At 40.1% G+C, this 17203-nt stretch overlaps 1 protein-coding gene across 2 annotated transcripts in view; it reads left to right on the forward strand.

Moving 5' to 3' along the window:
* rassf7a (Ras association domain family member 7a) overlaps window positions 1-17203 on the forward strand; it is a 70703-nt gene that overhangs the window by 14052 nt on the left and 39448 nt on the right. For both annotated transcript variants that reach the window (XM_057836225.1, XM_057836222.1), the window contains exon 2: window positions 2323-2426. The gene's annotated coding sequence lies outside the window, so the exon portion shown is untranslated. The remainder of the gene's footprint in view (window positions 1-2322; window positions 2427-17203) is intronic.

Genomic DNA, 17203 nt, shown 5'->3' on the forward strand with positions numbered 1-17203 from the left:
TCACCTCTTCTGGTTGTGCGGCGTTTGCTGCCACACTTTTTCCTTCCCACAGACTTCCCACTGAGGTGCCTTGATACAGCACTCTGGGAACAGACTATTCGCTCAGAAATTTCATCTGTGTCTTAACCTCTTGCTTGTGGGTGTCAATCATGGCCTTCTGAACAGCAGTCAGGTCGGCAGTCTTGCCCAAGATCGCGGCTCTGAGCAATGAACCAGGCTGCGAGTTTTTAAAAGCCTCAGGAATCTTTCACAGGGGTTTTGAGTTAATTCGTGGATTCAGATGATTAGGTTAGTAGCTTCTTTAGAGTAGTTCTTTAGGGATTTTTTTTTTTTCATGACTTTTTTTTTTACCAAAATCATCAATATTAAAACAGTAAAAGGCTTGAACTACTTCAGTTGTCTGTAATGAATCTAAAATAAATGAAAGTCTAATGTTTATCAGTACATTACAGAAAATAATGAACGTTATCACATTTTGCAAATTTTTTGAGAAGGACTAGTATATTCACGGTGCCACTTGGAAGCTGTAACCACAAGTCTTTGCGCCATTCACAATAATGGTGCCGCAGGGCAGACCTGGAGACAGGCAGTGCCACTAGTGACGTGACACAGCCTACCTAGCTGGGAGGTGGAGGCTTTGTAGCATGTGATATTATGCGGGTACTAGGCATGTGCCGGTTACCGGTTTCACCGTTTACCGTGGTATGAAAATGTTGCGGTTTCAAAACCACAAAAAAATTCCGTCATACCGTAGTATGGTATTCACTATTTTTCATGTCCTTAAATTGCAGCCAGAAGTGGCTTAGCGCGGCAGCGCTCACCCATTTCCCTGATTGTTGCTGTGTGTGTCAGTGACGCTATTCTGCTAAACAGCCAGCGAACCCAAAAACAAACACTCCAAACACAGTGCGTACTTTTCTTCAATTTATTGAGCTCTCAAATCGTGGTAAGTGAAATATACGAAATGAATACATTTAAAACGTACAATTATATTTTTCCAAGTGTGAGTAGCTTCAACAGGTTAGCACCATGAAAAAGCAAAAGCAAAACACATTTTCCTTTCAAATTCAATATACAAGCTAACTAAAAACTTACAAAGACGAATGGTAGCCTAGACTTAGCTGGGAAAGCAACTTTGTTGAGGTTTTAAGTCTCACAGCCGCTGAGTGAGAAGCTTGAATGAAGGGGATAAAAGGATAGCGTCAAAGATCGCTGATTGCGAAAGATGATTTGCCCTAAGTACAAATCCACGTTGGCTGGAGGAGGATAAGTCTTACTCTGAATGTTTTTTTTGTTGTTTTTTTGATGAACTCTTTCCACAACAATATTTACATTTTAACTAACTTATACATTTTTAACTAACTTACTAACTTTATATTCTTTTTAATACAAAATGACATCATGTAGACTAGAGTTGACACAGTGGCTGAAAATGGCGAAACTTCACTTGAGCCCCCCCCCACTGGTAAACACTGAACACAGCCTTTTTTTCTCCTGACAGTCACTGCACTTTGTGTTGTGTGATCACACGTGATCACTTTGCATACCAAACAGCTATTGCTATTGACTTGCTCCAGACCAATTAGAGCGGGCCATTAGCCGCTATTAACCAATGCCTAGGCAGCGTTTTCATATGAAGGAAAAACAAACCAGAAGAAGAAGAATATGTCGTCTGTCTGGCAATATTTTTGCATCGTCCAATACAGTGGCTGCATTTAAGATTTGCGGCCCAAATGTTTCGAAAGGTGGAGTTCAATAAACAAAACCACGTTTTTGCCATTTTAATATGATCTAACATTTATCTCATTTCATGGGCATAGAGTCTCGCTGTTACAGGTTTTGTTTGTTTGTTTGTTTTATAGTTTATTGTCATCATCATCGGTATCATTGACATTTACAAGATCGCATTGTGATAAGAATAATTAACCCGAAGAAGTTTTAATGTATTATTTGACTGCAAATACGCTTCAGTTTATATTTTTATAACTGCACTATTTTTGTTTTGTTTTGCTGTGATGGCAAGCATTTCTAATTCTTCAAATTTTTTTTTTTTAACCCCTTTTTTTTTTTGCTTGTTTCCACATGCCACCCCCAAGCACCACGTCCCCCTCTCTTCTCAAATCTGCTATTTGTGAGTTGCATTGGAGCAGTCATGTGACTTTTTGTCTGATAACAATTGCCTGTGTTTGCCATTGGATGATTTCTTTGTAAGAGCGTCGGTTGCCCAGGCAACAGGGAATGGCGGCACCCCTTCTGTTGCTCTTCAGCAGCTCCCTCCCCTCTGCACCTCTGTAAGCATGTCTGTTTGTGTCTCTCCCATAGGCAGTGGTGGATCAGGTAGCGCAAGCTGTCAGTAGCAGACTTGTCTCGCTCTTCCTCATCTCCTTTTTTGCCAAGCAGACAATCACAGAGTCAGGCTGCAAGAGGTGAGTAAATAATGACCACATTGTCTCAAATTGTAATAGATTGTAACAAAAGAAAGTTCTGGGTTACTTTGTTTTATTATACACTATTAATGAATTCTGTTGTTTGCCCTACAATTGACTGGCAACCGGTTTAGGGTGTTGTCTGCTTTTCCCCCGAGGTCAGCTAGAACAGGGACCAGCACCCCTTGGCCATTTCAAGGACATGCAGTGTTGAAAATTGCTGGATGGATGGATATATTGAGGTTGTGTTAGGTATCGGATTAACATGGAAACTTGGTAAGGGTTGTGTTATTAAACTGATGGGCATGGTATTACCTGTTAGGAGATGCCTGTTGCAATGTGTGATCTGTAGTCCATGCCTATTAGGTTAAAAATATTCTGTGTCTGTAATCAAAACATGACCAGAGTGGAATTCTTTGGCATGGTAACCAACCTGAAGTGGTACCCTCACTGCTCCTCTTCTTGGGCTCCACCAACCAGGTGGTTGCATCATTATTTGGTTTCTATGGAAACACTAGACGCAGACTTGCTGACCCTTCCTTTAGGTGCTTTCAGTCCAGTAACCTGAAGGACCTCCTGATTTTCAAATATCCATTATCCGTCTGGGAATCCTTTATCAAAAAGCGCGTTATATGAGGGGTCTTTTATCTGTAGAAGTCACAATTTCTAGTGCAAATACATATCGCCATGGAATATGTTAACTCCATTGATGGGCAATCAATCAATTTGACCTATTATATTGAAATTCAATTGTCAGGGTGCTTTCAGGGCTCCGGACAAACATTTTTTATTAGAAGCACATTGGCCCCCAACTAAACATTTTAGAGGCGCGAGCAGAAGATTGAGGGGTGCACAGTGTAAATCGACATGCAACGTTTTCTCTTATTTTCACTGTTTCACCAATAAATACATTCATAATTAATGCATATAACTACAAACTTATGAATTTATGTTTTATTCTCTATCGGTTTTGACATCAGCCAGTGTACTGCTTAGAAATTAGGTTGACATGGGAATTTTGTTCTATTTCTGTGGGTGTCACCTGGCACTACATTCAATCAACGGATTTATTGATTGACAAACCGCCTGCAAGGACACTGACCAACCTGGAAATTGACATCCACATGCCACTTTGTCAACATAGAGGAGTGTATCATTTTAGCATTGTGCGACCAGCACATACTTTATGATACCTCTTGGCATGATTTCTGGGACTTAAATAAAAAAGCAGCTGTATGGGAGCCTGGGAATATTTAAAATGCTCTCCAAATTCATAGCTAATCTGAGATGAGCGATGAAGCACAAACAGAGGGCGGCGCGTGTTTCTGTCGCTTGCCACTGCAGTCGCATCACGTCCGTGTGTTGGCTCTCCGCACAACGGCGATGACTTTAGCCATCGGTCATCGCCTCCCGTGTGTTTAGCCTCAGAGTCGGACTTATTACCCACGTCGGCCTCCTTTGTAACGGTGCCAGTGGGTTTGTTGGAAAGAAAGTAGTCACTTAGGCTTGGTTCATATTGCATGTCTTAATGCACGAATCCGAGTTTTTCCGTCTCGACTCTCGAGTGAGGCATTAACTTAACGGTCTGAACGGGACAAGTCACATAGAAGTGGACCAAGGGCCAAGAAGGGCCACTTTCGTATGTGGTTTAAATCTGATCCAGGCCGCATTTTTCCAGAATGTCACGGTGATCTGAACTGTCAAGTCTCCCAAATTGGAATTCATGCAGCAATTACGTCATCAAAGAGCGAGAGAGACTGGGCGCAATGGTAACGGTGCTGCTGTGCGTTAGCGCCTAGCTTGCCTTGAACACGGCTTTTTGGGAAGGGTTAGGCTTGACAACAGTCATGAAAAATAAAAATGGGTTGAGGATAAGCCTGAGAATGGTCTTTTTTTTTTTCCTGCTCCATATGAGCAATATTTCAAGATTGCTTACACGGCCGAGAGTCGGGGCAAACTGTCCGTAAGTGTATGTGTCATGCACGGACAGTGCGTACATGCAATCGAGCCATATAAACTTTGAACATAAGCCTAAACGGGGATTATTTACGTCTGTTATTTGTGTCCTCTTTTTGCAAATCAAAATATGATCTCCCTAGAATGACAGATGACAGTCGGCATGTGTAGTCATTTGTTTTGATACTCCTGCGCATGCGGGTCTTTCTGCTCAGCGCGTGTCGGACTGCGAATTAGTGCGCATGCGTAATACTTGAACGGGCTCAATGGACAAAGGCAGTCTGAACGGGCACTCCAAAAAAAAACGATATGACAAAAACTCAAATTTGTGCATTAAGACCTGGGTATGAACCGGGCCTTATTGTCCTTTTCGTCATTGTTTGCAAATGCTATCAAGTTTTCCCGCTAAACCACCAATTATAACCCGCTCTACATGTCGCCCACGTCCATCTTTTTTTACTTCTGTTGTATTTTCCCTTGGCAAACCAGGTCATTACTAGGGCTGTCCCAAACGACTAATTTTCTCCCGATTAGTCAGCCGACTATTTTTACGATTAGTCGACTAATCTAATAATTAAAAAAAAAAATTTGGGGGGGGGTTTGTTTACTAATTTAGCAATGAAATTTTTGTTGACGCTTATCAATTCACAAAAAACATATTGGAACACTTAAATTATTTATTAAAGTACAAATAAAGACGTAAATAACAATAATAAATCACAAATAAACAATGAGTTCAAATGCTGATAGAATTCACTAGTGTAGCATCCCGATTGAAAAGGTGGTCTCTTAAACTGATGGTTTACAACTTTTATTCCATCCTTGATGTAATCACACCGTAAGAGCTGCGGTGCACACAAATAAAACAACACAATTAGAAATTAACAAAAACTTTTCACCTTCTTCCTTTTAAACCTTATTTATATATCAATGAATTGCCTTTACCTTAATTTATTACCTTATCATTGACAATCTCTCCCTTGAGTGCAATCACTGTATATACTGTATATATTTATGACCTTTTAACCTTATATAATTTTCTGTACCATAAAATAAACCATAACATGAAATAAACCTTTCAGTTAGCATTAAGGACAATACTAATAGCACTTATAGGCCCATTGTCAATGAAACATTATTATTCAGTAAGGCGACAGCACCCTCTGGTGTACAAAAAAAATAAATAAATAAAAAAAATTACAAACTGGGTGACGGCATTTGAGGTGTTTATTAACGGCCGACGTGCATCTAAGCTTGGCATTGAAGAGACAGGACAGAAGAGTGTACCCTCCGTTGTTTCTTTGAAATAAGTCAATGTTTTGGACACTCTGGTGCGCTTTTTTTGGCCTTGTGCCGCTTTCCCCGCTTGCATACAGAGCATCCGACATTCTGAACTTTCCACGCATATATTTTTTTTAACCCTTCATTAACCGTCGACGGGATGTTGTGCTCGTCGACGGATTTACGTCATCGATGACGTCGACTATGTCGACGAGTCGGGACAGCTCTAGTCATTACATTACCGCCAACTAGTGGATTTAAATAAGAAAGAGTTTGCCAGCAACAACAACAACAACAAACCTACAATCAATGCTACTGGTCGCGCATGTGCGAGTAGATACAAAAAATACTCGTACTGGTTCTAATTTTAGTCACAAAATGCGACCATTCGGTCGCAGTCTGGAGCCCTCAGTTTTATATTTTTATAACTTCTGGAGTTCAAAGCGCACCTCACCAGATTTGTACCATTTACACAACATGGCTGCCAACATAGAGGAGCTGTAAAACAGTCAGCGTGACCATTTTTACATTGTTTGACAACAAAGGAGCCCTATGAAAGACAATCAGTATCATTCCTTCTTTGATATAATGCAGTGACTTATTAGTTGTTGATACTCAGTGTTGTTAATAACGGCGTTAGAATATAACGGCGTTAGAATATAACGGCGTTATTTTCTTCAGTAGTGAGTCATCTAATTAATTACTTTTCTCGTCTTGGCAACGGTGTTACCGTTACTAGTTTTAAAACTTACACATGTCAAAAGTAGAAGGGAACTAATGCAATAACGGGAGCCATTTTAACAACTTTAACTGTCTATTCACAACATTAAATGACTTCCACACATAGCAAAGGTTACTATCTAGTTATCGCAATATCCGCAATGCCCCTGTGTGTAGTTAAATTTAGGGTAAAGAATTGGGCTAGGGCCAATTGTCCCCCCAAAAAAACCTTTAAACTTCATTGTGTGACCTGTTTCCTTTTTTTTTTTGGGGGGGGAGAAAAAAACAACAACATGAAAATGATCACCAGTTACTTTGCCAAGTAACTAATTACTCTTACATTCAGGTAACTGAGTTACTAACCAGTGTTGGGCACGTTACTTTAAAAAAGTAATTAGTTACATTACTCACTACTTCTTCCAAAAAGTAACTGAGTTAGTTACTGAATTACTCTATAGTAAAAGTAACTAGTTACCAGGGAAAGTAACTATTTCCGTTACTCTAAAAATAACTTGTTGTATGTTAAAGAATTTGAAATTTTCTGAGCAGTATTCGAGTCAGTGGAATAGAGAAAAACAGACAGGTAGTTAACTTGTTAGTTGCTTCAGCAGATTTGAATTGCTTACCACAGATGTCGACAAAAGCTTTGCCCCGGGACATAAATTACACATTACATGCAGGTTCTTTCCTTTAATTTCGACAAACTTGAAATAGTGTCTATATCTCCACCTCTTAAAGCACTATTTTTCATCTGAATGCTCTGCCATCCCGACCCTGTGCATCTGTTTTGCGTGTGTGTGTTTGCCGCACGCGCTGTTCCGGTTTGCTTGTGAAATCACCAGCTCTGATTGGCTTACTATGACACATGACTCTAACCCTCAGCCAATCACAATCACTTCCATCGCATCTCTCGAGGGGCTGCATTTAGGTAGGCTCGTTTCCCGACAATTCACGTCACCTTCAAAGCGTCTGCCGTCCTCAAGATGGAAGCAGAATTATTGCTGACTGACAGTGGGAGATGGGAACGAGGCTAGCATCAGGTGTAGCAAACAGAGAAACGTTACCAAACTTTGGAAAGCATTGTCTAATTGAATGAGCAGGGACAAACAGCTTGGAGTCAGAAGTACGTGCGCTATTCTCGAACCTGAACGCATCCCAAGTCTTGGATGACAAATCAACAGAGCAGAGAGTCGACTCGACACGGCTGGTAGTTTCTTCAATTTATTCAGAGTAAGTAACGCACCGCTTTTGACCGTCAGTAACGGTAACGGCGTTGTCACGGCGGAAAAATTAATTAGTTAGATTACCCCGTTACTGAAAAAATAACGCCGTTACGTAACGGCGTTATTAATAACGGTGTTACTCCCAACACTGTTACTAACGCAATTACTTTTTGGGAGAAGTAATTTGTAACTGTAATTAATTACATTTTTAAAGTAAGATTACCAACACCGTTGATACTAGATATACTGCAAGTCTCATTGGGAGGAAAAAACTGTTTTAAATCTTATTTTGTATGAGGACCAATTCAGGAAATCACTAAAGGCAGGGTTGTCTGTTATCTGAATTATTTAACTGAAACTGCTGAGCCATACAATCACTTATTTATAAAGTAAAATTTTGAAAATTATTAGGTGTGCCCAAACCTTTTCATACCACTGTAGGAATGACATCAATTGACAGACACACAAGCCTTCACACATTTGGCCATTGTCAAAGAGCTGATAAATAATCTAGGATATCTGCTCACACGCATTAATTCAATCCCACGAACGCTCACTCTCGCACACTCTCCACTTCTGATAAAGATGGTGATGGAACTCTTTAAAATTCAACAGGTTTTCAAGTGTGTAGTTTGGGTGAGCTTGTTTGGCATACATTCTCTGCTTTAAAATACAGCTGGTGTTGTTGCGACTGCCCAACTCTATTAGGCTAAGTTAATACTACAGGTCTTAATGTACAAATCCGATTTTTTATCATATCTTTTTTTGGCGTGCCCGTTCATACTGCCTTTGTCCATTGAGACCATTCAAGTATTACGCATGCGCACTAATTCGCAGTCCGACACGCGCTGAGCAAGACGACCCGCATGCGCAGAAGCATCAAAACAAATGAACACACATGCTGGCTGTCATCCATCATTCCAGGGATATCATATTTTGCTTTTTAAAAAGAGGGCACAAATAACAGACATAAATAATCCCCGTCAAGGCTTATATTCAAAGTATACGGATCGATAGCATGCACGCACTGTCCGTTCATGTCACACACACATACGGGCAGTTTGCCCCGACTCTCGGCCGTGTAAGCAATGTTGAAATATTGCAGACACAAAACCGATCATTCTCAGCCTTATCCTCAACTCATTTTTATTTCTTTTGTGACTGTTGTCAAGTCCAACCCTACCTAAAAAGCCGTGTTCAAGGCAAGCTAGGGGCTAATAACGCACAGCTGCACCTCTACCCTAGCGTCTCTCTCGCTTTTTGATGACGTGATTGCTGCATGAATTCCGATTTGAGAGACTGGACAGTACAGACCGCCGCAACAGTCTGGAAAAATGTGGCCCAGATCGGATTTGAACCACATACAAAAGTGACCCAGATCGGATTTGAAATGTTCCAGTTCTATGCGACTTGTCACGTTCAGACCGTCAAGTTAATGCCTCACTCGAGTCGGAAAAACACGAAAAAATCGGATTCGTGCATTAAGACCTGTAGTATGAATGTAGCCTTAGTCACTCTTGTCATCATACTTACATGCACATGAGGGCATACAGTATAGGCCTGTCGCGATAACAAATTTTAGTGTGCGATAATTATTCTCATAAATTATTGCGATATGCGATATTATTGCGCCCCCCCCCAATTTTTTAAACCAATTTACAATAACACAGTGCGAATACAGTATATATTAATAGATGAAGTACACCCATTTAAACGCGATATTTACTCTTAAATTCAAATCTGCTTTTTAAGAAATCACAACTAAAACCAATAGACCATACCTCTTAAGTAAAAAACAACAATATTTATACCGCACAGAAACACAGAATAAATAAAATGTGTTTAAAAAAAAAAAAATGCACTTAACAACTTCAGCATTTAGAAAAAATTTTCCCGTCATATCTTCTGCAATGGTGTTCCATAGGGATGCAATGATACAGTTAAGTCATGGTTCGGTACGAATTTTGATACGAGGGACATGATTTTCGATCCGATTCAATACATTTAATGCTCTGTAAAAAAACAAAAAACAATTGTATTTTTTGTTTTTTTTTTGCTAACGAGCAAAAATTAAATTGCCATCATATAAACATGCATTTTAGTGCATAATATTTATGTGCTTACTTCTTACTGATATGAAAAAAAATTGCATAAAAGTGCTGAGAACAATCTTTACTGTTTGTAAAGTGAGGCAGGGCACACCGTTGATTGCTACAGCTCTCTTAGTAGCTAGGTTTACTACATGAGCAAGACATCCTATTTATGGTCCGAATCCATTTGTGTCACGTACTGAATTAACAATACTTGCAACATTATCTATAGGCACTGGTATGGATTGATTTGGCCTTCTTAATCTCATGTGACAAATGACAGTTTAGAATTCATCGATGTAGTATATGGACTACATGTCCCATAATCACTCTGGGCTCACGTAGCCAATGGCATGGGAAGTAGCACATCTAGTTTGCCATTTCATGATATCTAGTGTGTGCGCGCATTAAAAAAGTTACCAAGCGCCGCTGAAGTCACGTCTGCTCATTACTACACAACACCAGCATATGAGGGCTTTCATATACAGGACGAGTTTGAAGCACAGCGCTCTTACCGGTAATTTCATTCAGCTGTTCTTTGTCAAAGTGAGGTTATTCGTAGCAGCCAAGTCGGTAACAATGTTTTGGCGGACTTAATTGTAAATATCCAGCGTTGTGCCGAAAAATAGCCGCCCCGCGTGAAATGTCACTCCTGACGGGAGCGCCCGCACGTCAACAACACCGGTGTTCTGCCAAAATATCTATATCGGCGAAACGTCCTACATTAGTCGAATTTGAGACCTAAAGTACTACCGTGCGCTCTAAACTTGTTTTGTTTAGATGCATACAGGAATAAGGTACTAAAAAAATGCCTGCAGAAAATACTTAAATGTAGTTATATCAAATAAGGACGGTTTAAACACGCTACGTGACTAATGTGGTCAACTGCTTCAAAGCTAACACAAAAAAACACAATGGTTAAAAGTATGAGAGGGTAATACATGCAAAAAGTATCTTTGAGGCTGTGAAAAGGTTCTAAATAAAAACAAAAATAGTGAGTAATCGCCGCCTCTAACAGATGTGCGCATGCGTGTGAATGCATGCGCAAGCGCCCTGAGCATTGTGTAGGACGTTTCGCCGCGTAGTAAGGAATTGCCGAACACCGGCGCGCCATAGATGGTCCACAGTCACTCCGGAGCACTGACGCGGCCGGTATACGTTGAACAATAGGATATAATGGGAACAATTGGCTCTGGCGCTAGTTTTTGGCGGACCTGGAACGAAGATGCATTTTGCGCAGTTGGTAACGAACTTTTAACAGCACGTCTGCCGCACGCGCACACACACGTGCACGCGAGGCGATAAATCGCAGCGGAAAAGTTATCGCCTCCATTTTTATATATCGCGCGATAAATGGAATTATTGCATATTGCGACAGGCTTAATACAGTACAGTATTTTTTCCTAGTCGCGTCTGTGTGTAATGCATGATTGAAGCTACAAAGGACTTTCTCACTTACTCGCAGCTACAGCTTGGCTTTGATCCGGTACAACAACAAAGGGAAAGGGCTGACAAGATTGGTCCAGTTAAAGCTTTTAAAGGCTGTTGTTCCTGCAGGTGTTTGGATAGGTCTTTTACACAGACATTCAGCAGCAACTATGTTGTAAACAATGTTGGGAGTAAATTTACAGTTGACTGATCAATTGAAGGACCACAACTAGAAGACCATTTTGACCTTGACAAATTAGGGTAATACATCATACACATTAAAGTGGACATAGGGCTGTGCAATTAACTAAAAATTAATTAAAGCTCCCTGCCATTTACCAACCAAGGTAAAGCTGCAATGTGAGCTATTTCGATTAAAGCCCCTATTACATTCTCTTTGGACTAAAAATCCAGTTAAAACACACTAGTCGTGTAGTTACACGGAAGGCCTGACATGCGGCGCAACGTCCGAGGGGTAACCAGAAAACAAGTTGAAGAAGAAATAGGTACAAATGTACGAGGTATTTTATAAACCTCCAGTACCATTAAATTGCCACTGGAGGCTGCCTTCAAAACACAGCCATCCCCCATTCACGTTTGGTATAAAACGTTAAATTTCACATTTAAAATAAACGTATTTAATGAGTTGTAAAAATTTTAATTGCGTCGCCATTATGAAACGAGCCTGCTAGTGGCCCCGAGACCAGGCTGGCCTGGTAGGGTACACCACTCAACAGCCCACACCTCACTAGGGAAGGGAACTAGCCCAATCCCTTGGAGCAGCCTGCACTCTCTACCCGTTTATGATTGAAAGTGTGTGGCACATTATGAAGCTTAACAGACAACGGAGACCCCGAACAGCTGAAGCTGTACATCTAGTAAGAAGTTATCAGTTCGAATACCAAATTTCTTTGTAGTGCATTCAATTAAATGTAAATTGAACATGTTTTGAAAATCATTGTATTCTACAGTATTTTAATGTTTAAAACCTCCCAACCTCATTGGAATTGGGTTAATACTCATTTCAAAATTACACTAAAATTTACAACATCAACTGAAGTGTGATAATTTACTGTAATAGAGGTAGCAGGTTTAATTAATCGTGATTGTAGTTTTTTTTCCCATAATTGTACAGCCCCATATATACAGTAGATGCTCTAAGTGGAGACAAAGAGTGAGTGAAATTGAATGAGAATGTCTGGTGGCATCTGCTTTGCTGCTCTGCGTCTTAGGAAGCTTTTGTTCACTTCTGAACCCTGACCTGTTACCACTTGAAAGCTCTGAGGGCAAAAACGCAAATTTCCTGCTCCTCTCCTCTGGTTGTTTGTGTTTGGATCATGGTCAAATTAACAGTCATATCCCCAACTATGGCCACCATCTTGTTTTGCTAAAACAGTTTGTGTCTGTGCTTTAATGCTCTTATGTGACCTTGATCAGTGTTGTTAATAACGGCGGTGGAGTATATAAATAACGACGTTAGAAACGCTGTTACTTTTTTCAGTAGTGTGTAATTTACTTTTCTTAGCCACGCTGTTACCACTACTGAGGATGTGAAGGGGCGCGTTGCTACAATTTGGTTGAACGAAGCGCGAGTTGTCGACAGTTGATTTTTTTTTCACACATTAGTCGCCTCCTGCCTGGATAGAGCAGAGCGGGAGGGGGAGGAGATAAGGGTGTGGTGACGCTGTTGCAAATGTGATGATAATTGTGGGAAGATCATGCCCTGATTAGTACCGGTGTTATGTCGATTTGTTGTTGTCGAAGTAAACTCCCCTTTGTTGACAGCAGCTTAACTCAACGGCACGGACTCTCGATGCAAGCTGTCCCTTCGAACAAATCTACCTTACGTTTTGACACGTTTATATTGGATACTTCCACTTTCAAATCACTAATAAAATTATGGTATGCAGTAGTACAGTTTATCAGGCATATAACGTCTTGTCAACAATATTGCAGTAGCTTAGGTGTAGTGTATTTCAACAGGCTTATAACTTCCTTTAAATAAGACTGTTACTATAAGTAGCATATTTTAGCGATCTACGATGATTAGCATTTTTAATAGGCTTAATGGTCAAAATGCACATTTGACCTGTGATAATGAATTCGATGGAGAGACCAAATCGTCAGAACACCGGCACTACTTCTCGCTCAGTGAAATTATAGTCAAGAATGAGTCCTTTTACCCAAGTTTATGTTTTTGCGTTTTTTTAAAAAAAAATTTTTTTATCAGTATTCAATATTCTTCCTTTATGGCAGGGGTCTCGACCGGTCCGTGAGGGTCGCTGTTGCTCCTGGTTTTTGTTTATACCGATCAAGCACAGACTTTTTAACCAATGTGGTTTCTACTAAAACAAGCAGCACCTGACTGCAATCAACTGATTACACTTATAAAACACCAGATTGGTGAAAAGGTGTGGTCTTGTGTGAGTGAAATCCTGCAACCACTGCGGCTCTATGTGGAATAGTTTGGAGACCACTGCTTTATGTGATATTTAAGGATTGTGTTCTGCTTATTATGCAGTAGGCCTAACATACAGTTTGAGATTATCAATAGTTCAAATAAATAACAAATGTTCTAAAACACTGTATATAGCTCTATTATTCATCACTAAGTTAATATTAACATCTTTGATGTGAAAGATGTTATTACAATGTATAATTTAATAATGTGTAGAACATAAAAAATAACCTCAATTACTTTGCTCAGTAACTAATTACTCTCACAATGAGGTTACTGAGTTACTAACTTAATTACTTTTTTGGAGAATTAATTTGTAACTGAAACTAATTACTTTTATAAAGTAAGATTAACAACACTGACCTAGATACAGTTTTAGCTGATTATTTGGAAAAATGCCCTTCAATAGGACTGGAAAGAATCTAGATTATTTTCGATGAAACAAAACTTTAGTGTCTGAGCATTAATTCATTGTACTGAACTACCCAGATACTTGCTGCTATGGCTTATGCTTGCTTCTCTTTTTGTTCATTTTCTTTTGAATGATTACAATAGTAATATATTGGTTCCTGTATTTGGTTATTTGGTCGGTGTTTCTTTTTCGGGGGGGGGGGGGGGGGGGGTGAAAACTGAATTAGACTGACTTATCTACACGTGATAAAGATGAGGGCCCCTGTGAGTCAATGATTTTAAAAAATGGCTCAGAACCAGGTCAAATGTTTAAATTACAAGTGTTTTCGAAACAGCTTCTCAAAAATGTGACACATTGTTGAAGGCACACCTGTTTTAAAATTTTTTAAAGCCAACGCAAACTGTTTGTACAAGAAAGACAAATAAGATATCTTGGAAGGGATCACCAAAGTATTTTAGGTCGTAGGGAGTAGTAAGGAGTAACTTGTACAAGTCTCGTTTTAACAGGAAATTTACAACAGTGGACATGTTAACATGCAGCCATTAACACTATCAGTAACACAGTTTTGAGAGGCCAATTAAACATGATCAAAAACTGAAATATGCTCACATTCCAGATTTTAAAAACCTGGTTACACCCCCTTGGTTAACCCTTTTCGGAAGTAAATATCTGACCATGATAACCCACATTGGGAAAGCCCCTTTAGAAAGGAGATTCACGTGAAATGCTTTAGGGCTGAGGTAAAAGCATATTATATCCACAAACAATGGCTATTCAAAAGATTTTTTTGCATCCCACCAGATAACATGCAGAAGAACATAATGTTTATTTCCAAAGTACCATTGCAAACGTCGTGTCTTTCAGGTTGTATTTATTTTATTTTATTTTCTGCTGTTTTTGCTTCACTGTGAACAGGAGTTATTTTCACAATGTTTTTGTCAGCAGGAAAAATATTCTGTGTTCTAGTTTTTTCACTTGTTTTATTTTCATGTCCTCCACTTCACCTGCAATGTCGTCTGGCAAGCCTTAGTTCATTTTCATTGTAGGAGGCACTGAATTTAAATTTCAACAGCGTAATTAGTCTCAGTGATAAAAAGGCATAATGATAAGCAAGGCATAGCTACAGTAAATAAGTGAAACAATAGTCATGGCCTAACCAAACAGACATACAACACTCTTTTTTTGCTCAAAGTGGCAAACATTAGTTTTTCATCTTTAGTGTCCCGAGTGTATAGTGTTTTATAGTTTGAGGCTACTTCATGCTACTACTGGTAAATCTAAAAAAATAGCATATTGTGATAAAGTTCATTATTTTCTGTAAAGTACTGATAAACATTATACTTTCATATATTTTAGATTCATTACACACAACTGAAGTAGTTTAAGCCTTTTATTGTTTCAATATTGATGATTTTAAGAAAAAAAAAAGTCAAGAAAAACCGAAAAACCAAAAATCCCTATCTCAAAAAATTAGCGTATCATGAAAAGGTACTCGAAAGAAGCTACTAACCTAATCATCTAAATCAACGAATTAACTCAAAACCCCTGCAAAAGATTCCTGAGGCTTTTAAAAACTCCCAGCCTGGTTCATTACTTAAAACCACAATCACGGGCAAGACTGCCGACTTGACTGCTGTCCAGAAGGCCATCATTGACACCCTCAAGCAAGAGGCTAAGACACAGAAAGAAATTTCTGAGCGAATAGGCGCACCTCAGTGGCTTCCCACTGAGGGGCCTTGATACAGCACTCAGGGAACAGCCTGAAGGAAAGAAGAGAAGGAAAAAGTGTGGCAGGAAACGCTGCACAACCAGAAGAGGTGGCCGCACCCTGAGAAAGATTGTGGAGAAGGGTCGGTTCCAGACCTTGGGGGACCTGCAGAAACAGTGGACTGAGTCTGGAGTAAAAACATCCAGAGCCACCGTGCACAGGCGTGTGTTGGAAATGGGCTACAGGTGCCGCATTCCCCAGCTCAAGCCACTTTTGAACCTGAAACAGCGGCAGAAGCGCCTGACCTGGGCTACAGAGAAGCAGCACTGGACTGTTGCTCAGTGGTCCAAAGTACTTTTTTCAGATGAAAGCAAATTTTGCATGTCATTCGGAAATCAAGGTGCCAGAGTTTGGAGGAAGACTGGGGAGAAGAAAATGCCTGAAGTCCGGTGTCAAGTACCCACAGTCAGTGATTGTCTGGGGTGCCATGTCAGCTGCTGATGTTGGTCTGCTGTGTTTTATCAAGGGCAGGGTCAATGCAGCTAGTTATCAGAAGATTTTGGAGCATTTCATGCTTCCATCTGCTGAAAAGCTTTATGGAGATGAAGATTTCATTTTTCAGCACGACCTGGCACCTGCTCACAGTGCCAAAACCACTGGTAAACGGTTTAATGACCATTGCATTACTGTGCTCAATTGGCCTGCTGAGGGATATTGTGAAGAGGAGGTTGAGAGACACCAGACCCAACACTGTGGATGAGCTTAAGGCCGCTTTGTTTTTTGTAATGAATCTAAAATATATGAAAGACTAATGTGTTTCAGTACATTCCAGAAAATAATGAACTTTATCACAATATGCTAATTTTTTGAGAAGGACTAGTAAAGTTATCTTTGCTGACGCGTGAAAACTCGACTACAAAAGAAGGAGAGGTGGAGTTTTCGCGACCTAAGATGGGAATAGGCAATGCGTATCTGGGACTTAATGCTATTCTTTCATGGTGCATAAAGGCTAACAAAGAGACTATCAGCATGCCTTGCCCTCTGCCTGCTACTCTCCCCAGAACCTTTGTAACCCCTGGAGTAACACAACCACACTCTTTCCATCATAGCCTACTTCTCATCCCCTCCAAGCAGACTTACTGATTTGTAAACACTTTTTGGGTAGGTGAGATGCATGGGTAGACCTATCATTTGTTACACACTTTGTATTGTATGATTGTAAGAAATTGTGCTGATGATTAATCCAAAGTAATGGAATGGGGTTCGTTGTCCGTGTTCGTCTCTCTTAGCTGAATGAGAAAGGGCAGGCAAGTGGGAGCAAGGGAATGGGTGTTGCAAGAATGTTTGAGTCACGCTGAAACGAGGAATGATTTGTGGGGTTTTACAGATGAGGGTGGACTAAAGGAGGCACAGCAGTAGGAGGTGCCCTGAGGAATTCCTGGAAGGTGTCAGCAAACTCTGAGAGCTGGTGGGCTGCTAATCCTCCACATCACGTTACTAT

Source organism: Corythoichthys intestinalis, chromosome 5 (assembly GCF_030265065.1).
Source record: "Corythoichthys intestinalis isolate RoL2023-P3 chromosome 5, ASM3026506v1, whole genome shotgun sequence".
NCBI lineage: Eukaryota > Metazoa > Chordata > Actinopteri > Syngnathiformes > Syngnathidae > Corythoichthys > Corythoichthys intestinalis.